At 35.2% G+C, this 25,370-nt stretch overlaps 1 protein-coding gene across 9 annotated transcripts in view; it reads right to left on the bottom strand.

Annotated features, from left to right (window-relative positions):
- ERBB4 (erb-b2 receptor tyrosine kinase 4) overlaps window positions 1-25,370 on the bottom strand; it is a 1,110,465-nt gene that overhangs the window by 16,737 nt on the left and 1,068,358 nt on the right. The window lies entirely within an intron of this gene.

Genomic DNA, 25,370 nt, shown 5'->3' on the forward strand with positions numbered 1-25,370 from the left:
TCCAGTTATAAAATAAAGTCATGGGGATATAATGTACAGCATGGAGAATATAGTCGATATCACTGTATTATCCTTGTAAGGTGAACAGATGGTAACTACACTTATTGTGGTGATCATTTTGCAATGTATATAAATGTTGAATCACTATATGGTACACCTGAAAACAATATATTGTATGTCAATTATACCTCAAAAATATGATTTTTATAGGTATTGTTAAAAAAGGCATATATTTCTTTGATAACCAAGAAAAAAAGCAATGGGGAGCACCATATAAAACTACACTCCATAAAAAAAAAAAAAACCAACAACTACACTCCAAATTTAAGAATCAAACGTAAAGCAAACTTAAATAGTGAGGAAGAAGAAAAAATAATCACTCTAAAAAACAATTTAAAAAGTAGAAAAATAAAGAAACTTTAAGTTTTTACTGTATTACATGCAAAATAAATAAATAATGATATAACAATAAATAAAAATATATAAAATTATATAATAGTATTTTAAATACATAAGCAAATAGTTAATAATAGGCCTGTGATTAAGTTGAAGGAATATTAACTTGAGCTCTCATCCTTTGTTTCTTTCAGAAATTTTATTAAAGGAAAGCTATAAATGGTATAAATAAATATGAATGGGAGTCGATTCAGAATTTACAAATTGTAGGGATGCCTTTTATAAACGTTAATAAGTCTACTTTCCTAATTCAGTTCTTGAAGTTCAATTAACTATACTGTCTATTTTGTTTCATAGATGAATATATGACTACTTTTAGGCAAATTGAGAAATAGGAAGAGAGACTAACATGTATCATGTACCTACCATATGCCAGAGACTATTTTAGGTTTTATTTATTCTTATAAACATTCAAGGTACATGTCATTACTAAATATCGTGACTTCCATTTTACAGATGAGAAAACTGAGGACCAGGGACATTAAAAGTTCCTGGTGCACACAGCCATTAGTGACTATCCTAATCTATTACCCTTTTATCATTCATGCCACATGTAGATTTTGACTTCAGCATTTTTTTTAAGATTTTATTTATTCATGAGAGGCACAGAGACAGAGAGAGGCAGAGGGAGAAGCAGGCTCCATGCAGGGAACCCCACGTGGGACTCAATCCTGAGTCTCCAGGATCACACCCTGGACTGAAGGTGGCATTAAACCACTAAGCCACCCGGGCTGCCCAACTTCAGCACATCTTTTCTCTCTTATCTGGACCCTCTCTGGGCCTTTGCATAGATAGTGCCTCTTCTCTCAGATGATTTCTCATGATTTCTTTTTCTTGTGAAACATTAATTTCAAGGAGGACTCTGACTCACTAGCCTTAACCATAAAAGACTAATAATGCTTAAGAGTATCACCTCTCCCAGCTCATTTGGATTTGAATTAACTACGAGGACTTAAACTGAAGAGGAAACTATAAATAGAATGTTAAGAGCCAATAGATGGATTGATCCATTGATGGACAGATCCAAAGATTTTCCATGACAGCACTCTTGCTTATGGATTTATTGTTCCAACTCCAGGGCTTAGTCAATAAATTCCTTTTCCTGCTTGACTAAAGGTAAGTAAACCTTTTTATCTCCAAGCAACAATTCTTATACCCTGTCCAAGTATCAGTAGAACAAGAGGGTATTTCCCTTTAAAATATGCATGGCTAGATGAGTCCATTAAAAAAGCTGAAAATTCCTTGCTTTGTATCTTTCTGCTTTAAGTCTGCTGGTGTTATGTGAGAAGTCAAAGGGCGTTATTAGCACAGCCAAAAAAGAAAGGGTATAAAGAAACATGATGTTGCGTTAGTGCCAACATTCCTTAGCTTCATTCAAGATAAGCAATAAGAATTTTGTTGCCACTCCTGAGATTAGTAATCACACAGAATCTATATCTCTTCATCCTGGTGCATTTTCTAAATGTTTTTGTTGGTTGGTGGGTTTCTGATGATTTTCTTTTGTATGTTTATATTTCTTTCCATAAGCGTGCTGTGGTATGTAACCCTTTTTCTTGTCACTTAGCTTCTAATTAACACATGCTGCTAGAAAGGTAAGAGGAGAACTTCTAGGAGGTTTCTTAAAGACCTCTTACTAGTTCTTTTCAGTTAGAAAAAGTATGGTCATTTTTCTTAATCTTTTTAGCCCATCCTTAAGAACATTTGGTTCAGTTGCAGTATCTTTGCTTCAGAGTAAATATGAAATCATTAAGTCTTTATTCTGTTCAAATTCTTGGGAAATCTTAAGTCTTCAAATCAATCCTAAAATTTGCCTCTCTCCTTGAGTGTTTTTTATCCCAACATAATGAAGATTATTTAATGAAGACTTCTTAGTACATGAGCAATGCATTGAGGCCAGGACATTTTGAAGACAAGAGTCCATAGACCTGAAACAAGTGGTTACCCAGGGGCTTCCTACCTTTAGGGTTGTTTTCTTGAACTTTTGCCACTAAGCCATGTGACCTTTTAACAAATTCCTTAATCTAATGGGCCCTCAATTTATTTATCTCCGAAAAGAAAAATCAGACTATGCAACAGGGAGTGAGAAAAATCACTTTTAACTGTCAAATTATTTGTGCATAAAACAAATATTCTGCCTTAAGCCCACACCATTGATTATTAAATACTGGAAAATGTGATTAACATGAAAGCAAAGGCATCTTATAAACTTTTCCCACATAAATCTTCTCAAAGTATATAAAGCACTCTTTCTTTCTTTCTTTCTTTCTTTCTTTCTTTCTTTCTTTCTTTCTTTCTTTCTTTCTTTCTTTCTTCTTTCTTTCTTGAGTGTTTATAAAATATCACTTAGCCTGTATACAATATACGACTGTGTATCTTGGGAAACAGACCATGTTTGGATGGTGACTAGGGAAAACACAACTGTGAAATGAAGTTTTATAATGTAAACTCTTCATTCTACAGATCACACACTGAGTCTCTAAGAGGTTAGGTTAATTTGTCAAATCACATGACTGACCGTACTAGAAGCAGAGTTCCCTGAGTCACCAGCTTGGGGACATCCCATTATACTGTAGAGCCCCAAACTGGCATTTAATACATGATTAAAGTCAAAGTTAAATATATAAAAATATATTTAATGTTTTTCTGAAAAACAATTATTTTCCTTATAATAGCTGAAAGCATCTGCATTACCTTTGATGGCACTTATTTTCAGTTGAAATATGTACAGATGTACTCTTAGGTTGAATTTAATGGAGTTTTGATTGTAAGACAGATGTCGGGCAGCCCCGGTGGCTCAGCAGTTTAGCGCCACCGTGGGCCCAGGGCACGATCCTGGAGACCCGGGATCGAGTCTGCATCAGGTTCCCTGGATGGAGCCTGCTTCTCCCTCTGCCTGTGTCTCTGCCTCTCTCTCTTTCTCTCTCTCTCTCTCTCTCTCTCTGTGTGTGTCTCGTGAATAAATAAATAAAATCTTTAAAAAAAAAGACAGATGTCAATTTTTCCTATTAAATAGGCTATAGGTTTATTGGACAAAAGCAATACCCTGATAGTATTAAATACCATAGATAAATGCTGTCCACATGCAGATAAATTAAAAGTAGTGTTTATTAAAGTAATACTTTATTTACAAGACAGATTGCCCTCCATAGAGAGGGAATATGTTATTTATGCATTCTAGCTATAAGAGTCAGTTACTAAAAATCAATAGATATTAAAAATCAATATGTATCGATTTTTGTATCTATATACAATATTATTGTATTTATGCAATGCATTTTACAGTTATACTGTAATTAATATTTTAATACTGTATTAATGTTTTAATACTTATAAATTTTCATTTATATATTTATTTTAAATTTATATTTGTATTTATCAATATGCATTGATTCTCTTATTTATGTAAATATTAATCATGTATATATATGTAAATATCTAAATAAAATAAACTTCTTGTCAGTTGATATATTTTTACCTTTGTAATGCTTATCTATAGCTTCTATAGCTATATCTACCTATAACTCCCTATCTAATGAGATAATATTCGGAATTACAGCAATAGTTAAAAAAATTAAATAAACTATAAGCATGTTTAAGAATGAGAAAAAAAAACAAAAACTATAAACACTATGAATTAGATTGCCATTACTCTGGAATTTGAAATGCTACATCTTGGCCTGCGTATAATAGTATAATATACTTCCTTTTGTATTATTAGTAAAGACTTAAAATCACAATTTTAGGCTCTGTGTGTGTGTGCACAGGTGCATGCATGTGTATATGCATTCATATACTAAGAAAATTAATACTTTAAAACGAAATAATAAATAAATAAATAAAGATAACAAAGTTTATTTAATCCACTCAAACTGACACTTTTTTTTTTTTTTTTTTTTTACAGACTGTCAGATCATTTGTGTCCTGTTTCTATTTTGTTTTTACTATTTTTCACCTGTGGATATCATTTATCAACTAAATGAATCTTGTTAGCTAAAACACCATGTATAATAGTTCCATTTAGAAATATTTGGTTGTTTGGATTATTTTATTTACTTGCAAATAATAAGGCGATAGTGAAATATTGTATAGTTCAACCTCCTCCTTAGCAATAATCCAAGCTTGGGAAATTCTATTATATATTTAAAATAACAATAAAAGTATTTAGAGCAATCTGTGTGTTAGAATGTAAAGAATATGAAGGACATAGTTGTGTCTTGAGAGATGCAAAGCAGTATTATAGGGCATAGAATTTTATAAATCTAATTTGGCATGTAGATTTATTCAGAGTCTTAAATGACAGGTGTTGACAATAAGCAAACAATTTAACATAATACAGATAAGGCTAACAGTGCTCATATCATTTCAGTCAGGATCAGGTTGGAAATATCTTCAGTTATGCTAGTTTATGGAAACTGTTTACTAGATAAAAAGTGAATTTGTAACAATGGTTGATTCATCCAACCACTGCTCTTTAAGCTACCAGGTGGCACAGCTGTTGCTGTAAGTAAAAAGATTTCTAACAGTCCACCTGGAATTAGGACAGCTGGTTCATGAGAGCTGATCTGAATAATGTACTGTGGATACTCAGGCACAGCTACTGACAGAGCAAACAGCACATGGCTGTCCCACCAGCCCAGAGCAAACACCAGTTACATTTCACAGAAACAGGATGGTATTTACAACTGATCTGAGCCAAAATGAATATCAGATTGAAGGTAGCACCCCAAGAGAAAAAAGCTCTCCCTAAGAGCTACTTGTTGACTATAGTCTAAGCAGTTTTACCATTTTTGAAAAGTCCCCAAATTTGATTTTGCTACATATAAAAAGGAAGAAGGAAATACACAAAGAATTCCTATACCTATTTGTGAACCACCTTGGAATTTCCTAAAATTAAAATTTTTTAAAAAAAGGCTGATACTTTTTAGTTTCCCATTTACACTCTTTGCTACCAAAGTCGACTTAAATTAGCCAGGACCATGGTCATAATAATTTCCTTTTAAATTCTACAATGAAAAAAAAAAAGTGAAAAAAAATTCTACAATGGCTGATGCTTTAATTAAAAAAAATATGAAGGAGATAAAATATAAAATAGACTCAGAAAAAGAGTATCTAAATTAAATCTGACATGGATGCCAGAGATCACCGAATCACTCTATTTTCAGCTCTGGTAACAGAGATGATTTCCTCAAGGTTAACATAGGTGGTTACTAAGAAGCCAAAATCAATAGGCCCAATTAGAAAAATACAGTTTATGGTTTATTACGGTTTATTATGAGGAGAAAAGATAATCTTGATGTCCTTAGAATATCTTTGCCTAAGTCAGGGACAACATAGTGAATCTGTAAAGGTGAGGCCTGATCTCAATGTTTCCTCACCTACCTTGACTTCTTAGTTTCTAGCCCAGGATCATTTATTCCCTGCTACCAGACTGCAGAGCCCACTGACTCTGGTTCTATTGGAAATATGACTATCTCTATATCCTCCTTGCAAAGAAGGTGATACCATGCTGAGTCTACTGACTCATACCCTGAAATATCCTCTCTTACACACACCCTCATATTCTCAGGAATTTGGCTCTAGCTGGTCCACAGGGCATCTGTTTAGTCTGATGAATGTGGGGAATTTTCTCAGATTGGTGTTAGTAGATCATAACGGCCCTGCCTCAGGTAACACTAAACTTCTGAATACCAACCCTCACCTCTGTAATGAACTTCTGGTGTGATATCTCTACTGGAACATTCCCTGGCATTTCAAATGTCACTTTTTTAACAAAACTGAAACAAACATCTCTTTTCCCTATACGAAATGTAATTCTCTTATCTGTTTTGGCTTAGTAGATGGTATCAACAATGTATCTACTTGCTCAAGTCAAGTATCTTCATATCATCCTTGACTTCCCCTCTGTCTCATTCTTCATATTTAAATATCTAAGGTCTACTGATTCCAATGTCTTCATATCTCAAAAATCCAACCATTTTCTCCATGTTCGTTGGAACTATTTTTGTTATGGTTGAAATGCCATATAATCTATCCTTCTACATAGGATCCTTTGAGGGTAAAACAAAATGCTACTGGGCAAAATCATTTGCCCAGATTATATGTAATTATTGATTCAAAAAAGATTAAGAACTTATGAGGTACTCCATATTAATGATTTATCACTATATTCTTGTTGTTTATTTACTTCATTACTATGTCTTCTTCCACAGACTGTGTGAGCTTATTCAGAAGACTTACTCTAAGTCACCATACCCTCAATTCCTAACACAGGCCACGGACATGGACATGGTGAAATATTCAGTAAAAGATATTTGGATCAAATAGATAGATAGATAGAGTATATGAAAGAGTATCTCAGGGACTCCAGCTAGCCAGCCAGCAAGATATGTTTTAAAGGATATGATTTTAGCTGCCTGAAATTATATATTATACACATCTTAGCCCATAGATACTGAGGGTGAGTCTTAAATTGCAATTGTACTCCAATACAGTAATCTGAATATTATCTCTCATCTAGTACACTCACTCTTCTTCTCAATAATTACTATTTCTGGAAGCATTGTTTGACATCTTAATTCTTTTTTTTTTTTAAATTTTTATTTATTTATGATAGTCACAGAGAGAGAGAGAGGCAGAGACACAGACAGAGGGAGAAGCAGGCTCCATGCACCGGGAGCCCGACGTGGGATTCGATCCCGGGTCTCCAGGATCGCGCCCTGGGCCAAAGGCAGGCGCCAAACCGCTGCGCCACCCAGGGATCCCCATCTTAATTCTTATGGCAAAAAAAAAAAAAGTCTTGTTATAGTGAGTAGTTCCAAATGCAACACACATTGCCCATGTAGTTATAAAACTTCAAGATTTTATCACTAGTACGGTAAAACTTCCTTGAGACATCTATGTATTTCCTAATGCTTTTGAGGTCCAGCAAATTCAGGCTTTAGCTTTATCCCTGAAGATATACATTGTTAACTAAGAATACTAGGAAAGACAGACTCAAGGATAAATTGCCATCAGGCAGATGTAAAATACAGTTTTGGCTCATGAGATCCAACGCAAATCCCCACCAGTATCTGTTTTACATGGTACATACCACTCACCTGTATTTCTATACTGTGGTGCAAAACACAGACACCAGGAGGGAAGGACCATTTTTTTCACAAAGCATTTTTAGGATAATTATGGCTGAATAGTATAGAAAATCAAAGTTGTAAGTAAATGAAATTCTAAATCAAAGTTGCAGAGTGGGTGTCTCAAGAAGGGAGGAAGCTGCAGGAGGAGAGCCCTTGATGAGGAAACAGCACTGCCACTCTCCCGCGCTGCTGCCGTAGGTAAGTTTGCTTCAGAACTTAGTGTCCTCCTCTGTAAATGGGAACAATAATGTCCATCGTTCTTGCTTTATGAGTTTTACAAGTTTGTGTTCGTGTTTGGTATCATTGCATAAGATAATGTAATACATACATGTGTGACACAATATTTTTCTAGTAAATTAAAGAAAATACAGCCGAATCCTGACTTGTCCAAGTATTGCTCACACAAGACCACACTAAATGCTGCAAATCAAATAAATGCATGTGTCTTGCACACCAGAATAAAAGTCGTTATGCAGCTACATACTTCTCTGTGTGCCAAGAGGCTAGTTTGCAAATTCGGAATCTCGTATTTCATTGGAAGCAACTGTTAAAAATGATCAGTGTTATTGATGTAAATAAAATAGTGGGAGCTAATTGACAGGTTTCCTTTGAATGCCTATTGGCAAATACACCATTCAAAGCCATTATAAAATATTCCTTTGAAAATTAAAAATAATGGTATGTTTTTCTTGGTGCAGCAGTAAATCAAAACATGACCCCAGAGAACTCTTTCACCACTTAGTCACAGAAAGGTGCATATTCTATATCCAATGACAAATTCTTTAACCCACTAAGATAAATGAAATGAGTGAACTAATAGTAGAGATTATGATAAACCGAAATAAAATCTTCATTACTTTTGTTTTCTTTAGATGATGGGGGTGAGAAGGTCAATGAAACACAAACATTAGAAATTCACATCTCTGCAGAGTACGTGCTGGCCTTGATTTTGTTGAATCACTTCTAGTGAACACTTGAACGCATCCAGACAGACTCCTAATAAGACATGTCTCAGAATTCATGCTGAGGCATTGTCAACAGGCCAAGGAGAAGTCCTCAGTGCTGAACGTGTGCTCAGATTGATTTTTTTCTTCCCTGTGATTGTTGATCTTTTCAGGAAAGCTGGCACATTAAGAGAGGTGCATGATAATGCAGGAAATGTTTGAACTCTCATCCTCTGGTGGAGAGAGAATTCCTGTGTGTCACCTCTTTAATATATTAAGCATTTTATAGATTTTAAAAGCATACTAAACATCTTGAAGAAAGATACGTCTCGGAAAGAGAGTAGCTAAGTTACAGAAAAGTGCTTAGATTTACAACCTGAAATAATTTGATAAACGACTTGGGAGTTGGGAAAATAAAACAGATTGGACTTTCACCCATATTACACAGCCTGGGCTCTCTCCCAAGGACTGACACACAAACCAAAAAAGTAGTAGACAGATAAGAAAAGCCCCTAGTATTTTTCCCAGGCCCCTTTGTCCTTTATTACACCAGCACAATTATTATTTATCATTTTGAAAGGAAGATATTAAGCCAATGTGCAGCTATGTTTTGACCAAAGAAAATATTAATGCTTGATCTTACAAATATAATCACAAAGGAGAGGAAGGGTGCCTTTCATGCTATAAATTTTAAGTGGTAGACACCCTAGGCTCTCTTAGGAATCTTTACTGTTTTTTTTTTTTTACTTTATCTAAGAGTTTGAGAAGCTCTTCCTAATTAATCTGCATCATCTTTTAGGAAAACAACCTCCTGAAACATATGAGTAACCGGTTGTGTTAATATCTCACCTCTCTTATTTGTTCCAAATTTACTTATCTGAGTGTTAAAAAGATACCTTGCAGTTCAAATTTTGCCAAAAACAGTAAGTGAGGAGAGGAGACACTTTGATCACTCCTAGGACTGATCTCTCAAATTATTATTGAAAACCAGGTAACCAAAAGCTCAGGCGAGAGAGCAATTCAAAGTAATATTAACACCCGGACAGAACTTCTAGGATTTTCATCCAGCCTGTTACCATACAAAAGCATATTGGATGTCAATTATGCAGGAGGAGAAGATATTTCCAAGAGAGTGTGACACAAGCCCAGGTTGTGAATTATTTGCTTTGAAATACCTTCATACTCTTCTGCTTATAAATTCTGGTCAAGAGAAAAGCAAAAACAAGTAACAAGCTCATCCTAAGCATATGGTCAGGTGAACTTTCATAAAATGTTTATCAGCCCACAAACAAAATTTTTAAAAATGCTGGACCATCCTCCTCCGAAGGGAGGAAAGAAGCACAATAAATAAAGGGTTCGTTGTTTTTATATTAAATTTTCAGGGCCAACACCATCCATCTTGAGTTTCTAAATACCAGAAGTCCCAAAGGAAGCTTTTACTAATATGCTATTTAAGCCAAGAATACATTCATTCCTGGCAGCCATTACTCTTGCATGTTTTCTCACCTTCTCTGCCCAGAATGAATTTACTTTAAAGCAATAAAGTTTAGGTCTTCAGGCTCTTCAATTGTATGGCTCCTTCCGAGGCCTGGGAAAGAGCTCATCATAGGTTCACATGGTTTTGGAATTCAGTACATTTTGAAAAAAGTGAGATTTTTCTTTTTCTTTTTTTTTTTATTTTTATTTATTTATGATAGTCACAGAGAGAGAAAGAGAGAGGCAGAGACATAGGCAGAGGGAGAAGCAGGCTCCATGCACCGGAAGCCCGATGTGGGATTCGATCCCGGGTCTCCAGGATCGCGCCCTGGGCCAAAGGCAGGCGCCAAACCGCTGCACCACCCAGGGATCCCTTATTTTTCTTAAAGAGACTCCACCCCTACTCCCAATAATGTGTCTGGCTCCACATAACCTTGATCCATTCATGCTTTACCCTCACTTTTCTGAGATTGTTTCCTAAATTTATTCTCTATTAGAAATCTGGCATTCATGGTAAGCCTGGGTGGCTTGGTCAGTTAAGCATCTAACTTGGGATTTTGGTTCAGGTCATGATCCCATGGGTCCTGAGATCAAGCCCCACATCAGACTCCATGCTTAGCATGGAGTCTGCCTGGGATTCTCTCCCTCTCCTTCTCCTCCTACTCCCTCACCACCACTTGCACATGTACACGCACACACGCACACACACACATACACACACTCTCTCTCTTTCTCAAATAAATAAACAAATAAAATCTTTTTTAAAAAATAAAAGAAATATGGCATTCATAAGTAGCCATCCTACACATCCAGAGGCTTCCTTAGAATATCCTTTCTAGTAAAGAATGTTCATTACATGATTCAACTCAGGCATCAGAGCTGTTAATATGCTGTAAACTTCCAGGTCATGGGTCTTCAAAATTCATTCAAACCTCTCCTATTTTCGGGGTTCATACCAATTCCACATGTTCTCATCCTTGTGATTATCAATAGTCTTTGCAGGCACTTTCCAACACTCAGACTGTTCATTGGTATCATTCCAATTGCTCCATGATATCTGACTCATTCTTAATCCCTTTCACTATGATTGCCACTGAATATCTAAGTTTCTGGGCTTTCTCCTTGCCTATGATCTCTAACTCACTTTGCCGCATGACTATACCATAACAACAGGAAAAACTCCCACTACAGAATTTTTTTTAAAATATCCTTTTCTCTGACCACAGCCTTCTATTCATTCACTTTGGAGATTCCCTTTCTCTGATTCAATCAGGTCCTCTGCCTTTTTTTTTTTTTTTTTTTTTTTTTTGGTGCTCTTCAGTTAATTGCTTGACACTTTATCACACCAGCATGAACTTTGAAGTAAGTTAGATATTGGTTTGAACTCTGTGTATTTACTAGCTCTGCCACAAGCTATTCAACCTCTCCTGAGTCCCAGTTTCCAGTTTTCTAAAATGGGCAAAAGAACGCCCCTTCTCTTGTTAGCATTCTTTTTTTATATGAATGAATATAAAGAAAGAACCTATATAACATTCAGTTCACAGTAAGTACACAATTATCCATAATCAGGTAGATAATAGATGATAGATTTTTTTAAATAACTTGTACCAATGGTTAATTACTTAATTTGCCCTTAATATGACCTTTATTGCCTTCAGTTTGGATGCAGCTACCTACCAATTCTCAATTCTTTATATTTCAAAAGTTTCTTTCCCTTGCTCACAGTTCTCTTGGTGAGACTGCACAATCATGCACCAAGTGGAATGGTGCCTCTAAAAAGTCATGTTTTTCTGCTTTTGAGAGTCTTTGGATTTACTGGCCCCTTATTAGTCTTTGTTCACATGCCTTACCATGGCATTTCTTTCAATGCTTAGCCCATCTTTTTAAGTTCCCTAACACATCTCTGTTCTCTTCTTTCTGACAACCAGTGTGCTCTCAAAATTAGAATGAAGTGGAAAACTTGTTATTATTTGTTATTACAACTGGTCTGAATATCTCTTGGGAGACAAGTGATTTTGTAAAAAATTACCAAAACAAAACAAAACAAAACCTTGATGAAATGATTGGAATAGAAGGTAAATCAACCAAGAACTGAGTGCCAAGCCTTCAGATAAGAGAGAGAGAATTATAGTATACAGCACAGAAGGAAAAATTTGGACACCTATGTTAATCTGAGAGAGAAGAACTGAAAAAGGCAATGAGTAGAGGAAAGGGTAAGTTAGCAGAAGACATTTCTCTAGATGTGATGCTTCAGTCTGGTTCACCTGTTCTGTCTTCAAGCAAATGCACCACACACTCAGTCTTAGTGAGAATTAGTTTTGTTGTTGGGAAAAAGAAAGAATGGACTAAGTGAAGTATTAAAGGACTAGTTTCTACTGACGGGACCATTTTCTCTCTGAACTCACATTCTGTCTCCTTTCTTTCCAATACGTGGAAGAATTTTCAAAGAAATTCCCACTTCCTGCCTTTACCCTTTGTCAACTGTATTCTGCTCTCCACCAGTGCTATATTCTACTGAAACTCCTCTCTCAAAGAATAAAAATATTGAGGCGCCTGTAGCTCAGTTGGCTAGATGGCCGATTCTTGGTTTCAGCTCAGGTCATGATCTCAAGGTCCTGGGATCAAGCCCTACGACAAGCTCCACGTTTTGTGGGGAATCTGCTTGAGGATTCTCTTTACCTCTCCCTCTGGCCCTCCCCCAGCTCATGAGCGCTCTCTCTCTCTCTCTCTCTCTCTCTCTCTCTCTCAAATAAATCTTAAAAAAAAATATGTCATGAATCATGAATAATAATGGTTTTCAAATCAAAACTTAATTTCACTTTATTTAGAGTGCTATCTACTTATATTCTAAAGTATTAATTGTATTTCCTTATTCTACATCCTCTGTTCTAATGCACTAATAATATAATGTTAACATCTTCTCAATCTTCCAATTAGAAAACACAGTGTCACCTTGATTTCTCTATCTCATTTTGTAATATCCGACTGGTTGGTGCCCAAACCCTGTTAGTCTATCTCAAACCCATCACTTATACCACTAATAAAACAAAACAAAATAAAAACAGAAACAAAACCAAAGAAATTATCGCTTACATGAAACTTTACGTACTATCTCCTTTGCCTCAGCAGATAAGCCATCTCTATTTTAGTTCACATTTCAAAAAGCTGCCAGAATTGTCTCACTAGACTCTTGTCAACTTTCCCACTTAAAAACACCAGTTTGTTCAAATGACTCCTTATGCACTCTCTAGCTCTATTGTAACACTTTACTCATTGCGTTTTATTGGCTAGTTACTAGCCTGTGAATTTCTTTTTTTTTTTTAATAAAGATTTTATTTATTTATTCATGAGAGACCCAGAGAGAGAGGCAGAGTCAGAGGCAGAGGGAGAAGCAGGCCCCATGCAGAGAGCCTGACGTGGGACTCGATCCCAGAACTCCAGGATCACACCCTGAGCCAAAGGCAGATGCTCAACCGCTAAGCCACCTTTCTTGAGGGCAAGGCTCAATGTGGCCACAGTAGGTAATCATAAGATTAAGATATAGTAGATAACTCATTAATGTTTGATCAATGAATAAATGATTGAATGAATAGCTGCTCTTTGCCACTTGCCTGAAATAATCTCTTATTTGACAGATGAATGAAAATGTCTTTCGGAATTCATGGATAAGCACTACTAATGAGACTATTCAGATAACCCCCTAAAATAAAAAAAAATTAACCTTTATAAAGAATTTAATGATAAAAAAATTAAAAAGTCAAAATTCATTACTGGTGTACTCATCTCATCTTTAAAATACTGAATACTGAGCTTATAGCAATAATAACACAGAAAAAAAAAAGTCAGAAGCAGAGTGAGAGGTGATACATCCCTGTGGTGAAGAGCACAGCTTCTACAGATGACACAGCCAGGCTGCCTGGTTTTTAATTTAATTTATTTTTTTTGACTTATTTAAATTCAATTTATTTAACACATAGTGTATTATTAGTTTCAGGGGTAGAATTTAGTATTCATCACTTGCATATAACACCCAGTGCTCATTCCATCACATGCCCTCTCTCATGCCCATCACCCAGTTACCTCATCTCCCCACCCACCTCCCTCAGGCTGCCTGGTTTTGTCATTTAATAGTCATGCCTTAGTTTTCTCACATAGAAATAGGCAGTAATAATAGTAAATACCTCCCAAAGTCTTCATGCGATTTAATGAACTAAATATTAGACAACAGGATACTTGGCACATAATCATTTGTTTTTTAAGTTATCTTATAGTCTTATAAATATGTGGTATTTCTAGGAATAAAAGAATGAGTCTATTCATTTTATTGCAGAATATCCACTAGCCTGGTCTCTCCACCACAGATACGACTGGCTCCAACTAAAAGGACACTATACCAGACTCCAAATGAATCTGAATAATGTATATTCTCCATCTCCATACACTAAGACTTTTAAACATTATTATTTACTTTCAGGAGCAGATAACAAGGATGGATGTTACTAACCACGGTGTATGATTACTGTTGGAATCAGTTGTGAATTAAACTTCCAATTTCTTTCCCTCTCTGATGTGCAGTACTTTTGTCATCACAAATGTAGAAAACATTGGTGCAATAAGAAACACAGTCATAGCATTTAGAATTTTTCCCACGGTGGCCTACCCATCTCTCAATTCAGCTTTTGCTCAAGTGTAATGAGAGGCTCGTCCACAGCCATTCATGAACCGTGGCTGAGTGAAAACTACAGAGCACAAATTAGCCTCGCTTTGGAACACTCTGGTACGTCAGAATTCTCAACTGAAAAAGGGAACTTTTCATTTGGGCAGGTGAGCAAGGGAAGGGGCTGAAACACAAGATGCTTGTGATTAGGGTACGTTCTGGCAGGAAGTGCACAAAGGGAAGCTGATGAGCGAGCCCACCCCCCACCATCCACAACCATCTTCTCCATTCTGCTTCCCCGAGTAATCAAAGGATATTCTGAACCTCTCAAAATGCCATCAGTCCTTATTGAGCATGAAATAGAACATCTCTCTCTCTCCCTCTCTCTCTCTCTCTCTGTCTCTCTCTCTCTCTTGCCTTTGCAGGAGCAATCATCCTAACAGGCCTGCACAGGGAACTCTGGCAGACAAAGATGGATTTGTAAAAATAAATAAATTACAGATCGACATAAATTAAATAACCTTCACAAAATATGAATAGAAAGTTGATGATAATCTCCCAATTCTATTGTATAAAGGGTAAAGAAACTCACAATTGTGCCCTCCAGGTCTAGTACAGTAAAGAATAGGCTTCTTGATGAGATGTTTCCAATAATGTACAGCAGAGCTACGAATCTTGTGGCAATAATACTAAAAAATAACCGTCTAAATGATTTAGATAAAACATTCATTAACATTCCAAATCTCAGTATCTTCTCTAGCTGCCCCTCCTCACTCTTTGTTTCCTTTCCTAGCTGTGATTTTCTTCTTTAGTACATTTGAACAAAGGGAAAAAGATTGTTCACAGAGGTTTCTTATGCCCAGCTGACAATTGCTCGAGTGTAAAATAATTTCATAAAGATCACTGAAATGTTCTTTAACGCCAGACTCTTCTTAAACAAACAGCCTCTCTCTGGTCCGTGGTACCTCAGTGTTGTAGGAACCCCTGTAACAGGACCCAACTCCTGTACTGAGAAGAAGCTACAAACAGTGATGACTGCAAGTTCTCTCAGAATAAGCATTATTCAATAGAGGGGTCACTCACTTTGGAGTCTTAAAGACCTTACCCCGGTTTGGTTCTTGAGTAACCAAGCTCTTAACTAAGTTACCAAGCCATTTAGTAAAGCCTTGTAGTAAAGGGCAGGAATTTTGTTTACTCTGACATGGGGATTCTGGTGTGAAAATAAAATGTCAATTTTGTAAACTTCGAAGCATTTTTAGCTATCACTTATTTTTTGTGAATGTTTCGAGAATGAAAGTGACTCTCTGATTTTATAATTATACTGTTTGTAGGCTCTGAGTCCCCAGAAGATACAAGGAGGGGTGAGGGGACTTTTTGAAATATTACCTCATAAGCTAGAGTAAAAAAAGGTTTCATAAAGATTGTCCCAGATATTTTTTTTAAATGACAAAAATTAGAAACCTCTACCCACTATTTTTTTAATGACCCTTATTTGAATAATTATTGGGCTTTTAAAATAATTTAATTATATACATTGGATATATTGATGTCCCCAAATTAAGGTTGGAAGTTAAAAGCATAGAGTGTAGACAAATCTGGGTTCAAATCTCACTTATCATTCAGGCTGGAAGTCTCCACAAAAAGACTTTGCATCTCCATCTCCAGTCTCTATCATCATAAAAATGTGAACAGCAATGCTCTCTACCTACCCTTGTTGTGAAGATTAAGGCTACAAGTGTAAAAAACTCAGAGCAGAACCTGACACATAAATATGTGGTCAATAATGATGCTGCATTTAGATTCGTACGTGAATATTTTGAAACATTTGTGCAACTTGTAAAGATCATTTTATTTTTAAGCCTGTAGTTCCTAAGTCCCAATATAGATATTGTTCTCCCTGTTGTCTAAAAAAAATTTTTTTTAAATTGTTCTTGGCATTGTCAGTTCCATTCAATCCTCCAAAACCATTAACTCTTGGTTATGAGGAGTCTCACTGAAGAATAAACAGAAGAGGCAAAACAGCAGCAGGGTTTCCGGCTTCTCAATGCACTCCCAGCAGGAGCCTTTCAAACCAATTGATGCTAAATCTCATTAGACTTGAAGTCAACATCAAGATTTCCATGGTTTTGACCAGTAACAAAACAGACCGGGCCAACGGAGGACTGAATGTTTGACTTAGGCATGAGAGGTTGGAACGTGATTTCCCATCTCTCCCTTAAAAGGAAAGAATGCGGAGCTATGGGTTTTATCTTTTTCAGTATTGGTTGATACATCTATAAAATGAGACAGTTTGTGTGAGGAGGGCTTCAAGACCCCTTCCAGCCCTGATACTCCATGAGATTATAATTACTTACACATCTATCCAATACTACAATGGGGCATGTCGGTGTTGCAAATTACTGCATTTATCTGATCTATTTACTTGGGCCAAGGACAAACTACACAGGTTCTATTTGTATTCTACTGGTTATATTCCAACTAGGGAAAACCTCGTTGATATAAGTGTTCAGAAAAGGATATACATGCTAGGAGAAAGGAAGGAAAAGGCCGTGGTAAATGATAGAGAAGAAGATTACATTGTTGATATGGTAAGGAGAGCTCATGTCTGTGTGTAAGTGAGGGCACAGACTTTAATGCACGAGAAATAATGTATTGCTGTGTATGTACTGCCAACCTCCTTTCCTTCATCAAGGTTGAAGCTGGGAAGTTCTAAATATCTTGCTACCACTTTAGCCTGTGGCAAGAGTGGAGAAATCACTCTGAGTTACCATGACTTAGGAAATATCCCACTTCTTCTTTTTTTTAAGATCTTATTTATTTATTCATGAGAGACACAGAGAGAGAGAAAGAGAGGCAGAAACACAGGCAGAGGGAGAAGCAGGCTCCATGCAGGAGCCTGACGTGGCTCCGGGGTCTCCAGGATCATGCCCCAGGTCTGAAGGCGGCGCTAAACCGCTGAGCCACCTGGGCTGCCCGGAAATATCCCATTTCCATCACATGTGCAAGCATGCATTTATAGTCATTAGTTTTTAGTTTTATACATATGGAGAGCTAGACTGTGTTTGTAGATTGGAGAGAATAACGGTAATATTTTTTATAAAAAAGAAAATGTTGAAGGGGGTATAGAAAATCATTTGCTAAGAGAAAAAGTAGATTCTCTAAAGAATAAAGAAACAACTGTAGAGGGAATCATAATGTACTACAACAAGGAGGTGCTACCCAAAGTCCAAATCTGCTAGAAGTGAGTTTTATGATACCTGAAGGTACAGAGAAAGAGGTCTAAAAATTATCTTTTCTTTTACTTAAGAAATTGAAAGATGGTTTGATTTTCATTGTCATTTCCAAATATAAGGTTAAATGAAGAATCTAGAGCTGATACTGTAGAGGGTTTCTCATTATGTTTACCCGGATATCACGATCTAAATTCAATGAAAATCCATAGGAAGTTAGTGAGTAATAAAAGAATGATAGCAATGATGCAAAGAAAAAGAGAAAAAAAAAGTTTACAATGAATAGTATAATTAAAATAATATACCCAGATTTTAAGAAAGTCACTGGTAGAGAAAACATTGCACAAAAAGGTCACTTCATATTTTACTGTATAAAAACCATCATTTGAGAGGTTGAGGGATATCCTCAAATTGGTGGTAAACCAGAGATAGCAGAACCATTTTTAATATCCCTGTCACTGCTGAGAACTTGGAAGAATAAGCAAAGGCAATTTGACATCATGTTCTCATTTAGAAAAAAAAAAAAGACAAATCTATAATGCATAAGGAAAGATACCTCTTTGTTAAAATAAATTACTTACCCACACCTCCAAACTAGAATGGAAAGCACCCACATGATCTATATTTTGAAAGCTATCAATAGGGGTAATGTTTAGAACTCTCGGCAATTTTGTATGTGTGAGCTAGAGAGTAGTAAAAACTAAATTTCAGAGACTGGTCAATTGGAATGACCATGGAATATCCTAGGATAAATGTTCAAAAATCCTTCAACTATTGGTGATAATAGGATTATATATCATATAAAGAGAGGTCTAATATAACATATCTCATTCAAATTTATCCTATTGATAAAAATAAGTCGATGAGGACTCTGGTTCGATGAGGAGAAAGAAATGAAAATAATTAGTGTTCAAAATATTCAGTAATATTATCCTTCATTTGGTACAATGTAAACACTATATTTAGAAATTGAGCCCATTTTCAAAAAAAATGTGGATATTTGTTTAGGGAGATATTATAATAATTTTTGTGAAGTGATGAGGGCCTGAATTACAGTCATGACAAAAGAAACAGAAGAGACATTGGAGAGCTGTTTTTCAGGAAGGCCAGAAAAGGATTTTGTTTTGAGTTGGATGGTTTTAATGAGAAGCGTGAGATTTCAATATCATATTTCAAGCCTTCATAAGAATGACAAAAATAGAAATTTTGAGAGGAAGCCCATCCCATCTCCTGATAACATAAAAAGAGTTTTCAACATGTCCAATGTGGAAATATTACAAACATGAAGATTTTTAAAATTATACTCAAAAAGACATTCCCTTGCCCTTGTTCATACAGGTTTTGTTTGTTTGGTTGGTTTTATAGTTTAGCGCTCCTTCTGACCCATTTCAGACCTGCACTACCAAAACTCTACTTCTGTTCCAAGCTACATCATCATACTCTGATAATGATACAGCTAAAATGACGTTCTATAGCCACTTCTGCTGATTTGGTTTCTTTCTTTTTTGTTAAAAGATTTTATTTATTTATTCATAAGAGACAGAGAGAGAGAGACAGAGACAGAGACAGAGACATAGGAAGAGGGAGGAGCAGGACCTGATCCCAGGACACTGGGATCATGCGCTGAGCAGAAGGCAGACATTTAACCACTGAGCCACCCAGGCATCACTGCTTTTGTTTTCTTTGTCTTTTTCCTACAAAATCTGGAATATTGCTTGCAGAATATTATCTCCTTAACTAGAATAAAACCTTTTTTCAGGCAGAACTTTTGATTTGCAATTCTATATGTCATTGTCCAACACAGCGCCTAGCCCATGATAAACATTCAACATATTAATTCATTTAAACTTTCACCATAATAACTTGAAAAATTTATAAATTACTATATATGGAATCCCTGGGTGGCTCAGTGGTTTAGTGCCACCTTCAGCCCAGAATGTGATCCTGGAGTCCCGGATCCAGCCCCACATCTGACTCCCTGCATGGAGCCTGCTTCTCCCTCTGCCTATGTCTCTGCCTCTCTCTCTCTCTCTCTGTGTCTCTCATGAATAAATAAAATCTTTAAAAATAAATAAATAAATAAATAAATAAATAAATAAATAAATAAATAAATAAAATTACTATGCAGATGGAGAAAGTTTTGGGACAAAAAATATCTAGTGATATGGAGTATCATAGTAAGAAGACCTCCTTCCTTGAGCTTAACAAATTAAAAAAAAAAAAATCCCAAATATCGTATCAAGGATACCATGCGGGAATTCTTGACATATTTTGGAAGAAATGTAAAACCAATATCCTGAGACTACAATCATTTATCATCAAGTAGCAGCTGTTGTTAGAATTGATATTGATCCTTGGTAAATTGCAACCAGAGTAACCTTGTTATATCATCAAAAAATTCTCCCACTACATCATTTAGCTATGAGATGCTTCCTTAACTTGTGTCCTTAAATTTTTCTCTTCTATATTAAATCACATAAGGACAAAAGTGTGTAAAGGTAACCCAAAACGCTTTTGGCCATTTTCCAATTAAATATTCTCTAGAAGATACACTAGATATCTTCCAGTGCATCTGTATACTAGAAGATGTATAAATGTATAAAATATACATTTATAAATGTAAAAAATATAATAACTAGTTCAAAAAGTCATTTGATAAGATAATTTTTAAAATTAGAAGGAACTTATTGGTGATCTAGTTCAATTTTCTCCTCATCTAAGTGAAGAAAGTAAATTTGGTTAAATGGTATGATCAAGGCTGGAATACCAAAGAATTTGCTCTAGCATGTGAGATTCCGACATCCAAATTATTTTCTTTTATTCAATTACCATTAAATGAATGAAAAGTCTTAGTTTTATATGTAGTAAGAAGTTTAATAACACCTTGAAATGAGGAACTTTCCCCACCCCGCTGTTATTTTAGGTATGGCCTCCATGTGGGCTGTCGGCACCTGGGCTTGATTTCTAGCTTTGCTCCTTATTATTTGTGTCATCTAAACTCTCCACAGCTCAATTTTCTTAACTTTTAAAAATGGGACAAATATTAGTGCCTACCTCATAGAGCTTTGTGACGTAAGAGTGAAATAGTCCACTTAAAACACTTAGCATAGTAACTTGGCTATAGTAAGGACTCAATAAGTTTTAGCTGATATTACTATTATTAGTTTCATTATTTCATAAAATAAGAAATCATGGCTTTGATTTATTGAACAGTAAACACAAACGCAATTGAAACTCTTATATTTTCAAATATCATTATTGTAAATAACATCACTGATTCACTGTTCCTGCATTAACCATTTGCTTGAATTTTTTTTTTTTTAGTTTACATACATCATTAGAAGCATATTTAGTACAATATCATAAATCCTATAGAGGAGACCAAAGTGTTCTTGTATTTCCATTTATGTGTGTGTGTGTGTGTGTGTGTGTGTGATGAATTGGTAAAAATCTTTTTTTTTTTTTTTTTTTTTTTGAATTGGTAAAAATCTTAAAGGGAATAACAAAGTGTGTGGCAACCTTCCTAGGATACTTTTATCAAAGTTACAAAATTTAATCTGAAGGAAACATGATAGTAGCACAAAATAAAATATATAAATCCAATTTTATAAGCAGTCATATATTCAGCCTTTAATTAATAATTTAGAAACTGTGCTTTTGAGATTAAGCTCCTTTATTTTCCCTCATCCTTTATTTCTTCTGCCTACATATTTTAATTTTTCAACTCATTTATATAACCTATTCTAAGAAAGAAAGGGCAAAAAGAGAAGGAGAAATACAAGATCTATTAATATAGTTATTTCTTAGTAGGTCTGAAAGAAGTGGAGAAAGGTTAAATTGCGAAGAGAGATCCATTCTGGGCTACCTGCTCCACCACTGGGCAGTAGCTATGATTCCTTTGTCTTCCCCTGGTCTGGATAACTGAGAGATAGCTGGTATCTTTTTGAAAGAGGTAGAACTCTGCGTCTCTAAAACTATTCATCAGAATTACTGAATGATCCTGCCACAATTGAACCCTTGTCCACAAAAAAGCACTGAAGCTTTTATTAAATGAAATAAAATTTTCTAATATCATCGAAGCTAGCCTATCTTTAGCCACATCAAATTATTAGCTATTTTTATTAACTGCTGCTGCATTTGGTATACAATTCACTATGTCAAAGAAATATAAATCTAGGTAACTCAAAAGAAAAAGACAAAATTTTTATCCACATTAACAGAAAAACATCTACACAGAAATTCAAAAACCATGCAAGCATTTAACTGAAAATATCAGGCATTATGTACTTAAATAAATATATCAAGAGAAAAGAAGGTGGCAAGAGAACCTAGAACCTATTGCGAAACTGAACACACAAATGGACAATGGCCAGATCACACATAAAGATAGAAGTCTAACTCCCAACTTACAGCAACTTGTCTAGAAAACCATCTCTACAATAAACAGCCCCGGAAGCCAGTCTGCTAGATGTCAGATTTGTAGGAAGCCACATCATTACTTCTAGCAGCAACCCAGGAAGCTAAACAATGACATCTGTAACAACTGAACCAAAGTAGTCAAGATTGATTAACTAACAGCTTCCCTAAATGTTGTCACCACTTTCCTTTTAGGACAAACCAGAGAAAGATGAGTATGCACCCCCAGCTAATCACATAGGAGGCCCCACTTCTAATTAGCTCCTCTTACAGCTTCCCCGTGCCAACAGCCTCCAATCAAGGCATACCTGAAACCTTCCCTTTTCCCCAGTATACAGCTTTCCCACTCTTTTGTCTGTCTTTGAGTCTCCACCAAAATGCAAGTGGCAGTGGCTAACTAACTCCCTTGCTACCTAACAAGCTCTGAATAAAGAGCCTTCACATTTCTCTTTTGGGGGGTCTTCATTTATTTCCACACTACTGAGCATCTGCTACATATCCATCAAAGGGGAACACGCTTAGATATCCTAAGAAGTTAATCTTCACAATATTCTGAGATTTTTTTTTTATCCCCACTTCACAGATGAACAGAACTGAAGTTTGTAGAAGTTAGCTTCCTTGCTTTCCTATTTACATCATGCCAGAGTAAGTGTTTTGGTGTATTTTTGTGATAAAGGTATTTAAGATAATATTTTAAAAGGTAATAAAAACAATAACAGCAGCTATAAATAAGTTGGGTGTTTTTTAGCATTACTGGCATTTGTATCTATCAATTTGCTGGATAAATGTCAACATTGTATTTTTAATTGAGTCATTGCTTTAAAGTTTCAATGAATCAAAATACATAGGCGTTTGAAACCACCAAAATCACCATAGAAGAAATGACTTCTATATCTTATTTGCTATAAAAAACACATCAGGAGAAATAATTTGCTTGTCAAGTAGTGACTGAAGCAACAGACTTTTTACAGATAATGTGTAGAAATTCTTATAAGAAAATGTAGTTATTTACTACATTGACAAAGAAATGAATAAAAATGAAATTTGAGTGATTCTGAAAAGAATAAGTATATGCCTGGCACTTTTTAAAAGGTAATTATTTAACAATCACATAAGTTAACTACCATTGTATTTATTTTACCAATGAAGAAAGAAATTGTAAAGATATTTAAGAATATTACCTACAACTTAACAGTGAGCAAAACAGTCTATATTCAAAAACAGAATTATTTTTTGGTTTCAAGGTTCAACAAATATGCTCAAGAAACACTTGATTAAAATTCATTTTAAGATATTCCCTTGCCACATAAATTGGCCACAGAACCTAAAACTGAAGTAATTTATTTTCTAACTATAAAATAGTGGAACTTAGCTTTATAGGAAGCAGTAGGGGAAACAGCATTTGCACAAATTAGAAATTACCATGGAAGTTACATAAGACTAGATTTTTTTTAAAAAAATAGGAAAATATAGATGATTAATAAGGCCTTTTAATGCCTGAAAATAAATTGGTATTTAAGAACAATTCCCTCAACAAAGACTTGAAAATCTAAAAAGAAATCTACAGATAATATTGTTTAAATAATAGTGTGGAATACGAAATGATGACTAAAGGCCAAATAATTCCTCATGTGTCTTCTACTTTGTCTCACTAATTTCATTTAGTTAATTCAAACCTTTATTAAGGATTCCTTGCATTGAGCTTAAATTAAAATGAACAGAAAGTTGGAATGTGAGAAGCTTTGTAAGAGAAAAAGATTCAAGCTCTTGGCTTTTATCAGATTTCATGTTAAGGACGGAAAACTATTTTCTGAAGCATCTCTATTTTAGTAAAAGTAATGAATTTGTCACATAAAATTATAAATACCAGAGTTATAATTTGGCCACTTTGCTAAACATATAGGTAGGGAAAAAACTGCTTCCTTTAGACCCCTAAAAGACTTTGCTCCTTCCCATAAACAGGACTGATGCTCAATGGCTATCAATTGAATTAATTTTTAAGCCCTTTAGCTACCTTCTCCTCATTGAGATGCAATGACTTTTTTTTTCATAGAAAAAAAATTGAGGTGTCTTTGTTTTACATCTCTCTACATCAGCCCATCATCTACATTTCAATGAGGCAAATGAGCAAAAAGTATGGAGTAGATGGGGAATGTATTTTATAAGAAAATCACCTGGGGGGTTTCAAGCAACATGTACCTCAAACATTAAAGTAGCTGTCAAGAAAAGCAATTTTATCATGAAAATAACATGTTCCAATAACTTTGAAGCAAGGGTATGTACAGTAGAGGCAGACTGCCTGCATTAGAATCCTACTCTTCCACTGGCTAACTTTCAGTGGAAGGTGGACATTAACTGGCTAATTTTCCAACAGTCAAATCCCTTAACCATGGCGTTTCTTCATTTGTAAGATAGAGATGATAATAGAACCCAAGGAGATAATTGTAAGGATTCAGAGACTTAGTGTATATGTGTTGGCACAGTGTAAACACCTGGTGAGTGTTACTTTATTATTGCTGTGAATCTGAAACAAAACAAGTAACTTCACTTTAGAAAATGAGCAGCAAGTTGAAAGTTTTCTTATGTTTTATGGGTCAGGACAAATAGGGTGCGGTTTGTCCCACTCTGATAATGTCCATAAATGCCTGCACACTTCTTGAAGGTGGAGTTATGTCAAAATTCTTTGAATCTCAAGCATCTGATAATGTCTCACATTCAGAGGTACTCAATACATGTTAAGTGAATAATGAATGAATTTTTAAAAATAAATGAGTGAACACATGGATTGACAGTTTTTAGAAAAAGAATGGGATTCATATAGAGTGCGTTTAATATTTAAAATTAAATTCCAATTCTTTTCAGAAGTTTCTTTCGAAACTTAAATCTACATCTTAGAAGTGATTCAGTAGTCTTCCCAAAATGACTGATAAAGTTCAAAGTATTGCAGTTTTCTGTTTCTACTTAAAAATGACAGAAAATGTTTAAAGTCCTCATTTTTTAAAGAACTGTTTTTGTTTTTTTAAGATTTTATTTATTTATTCGTGAGAGACATATAGAGAGG

The sequence above is a fragment of the Canis lupus genome, chromosome 37 (genome assembly GCF_003254725.2).
Source record: "Canis lupus dingo isolate Sandy chromosome 37, ASM325472v2, whole genome shotgun sequence".
In the NCBI taxonomy this organism is placed as follows: domain Eukaryota; kingdom Metazoa; phylum Chordata; class Mammalia; order Carnivora; family Canidae; genus Canis; species Canis lupus.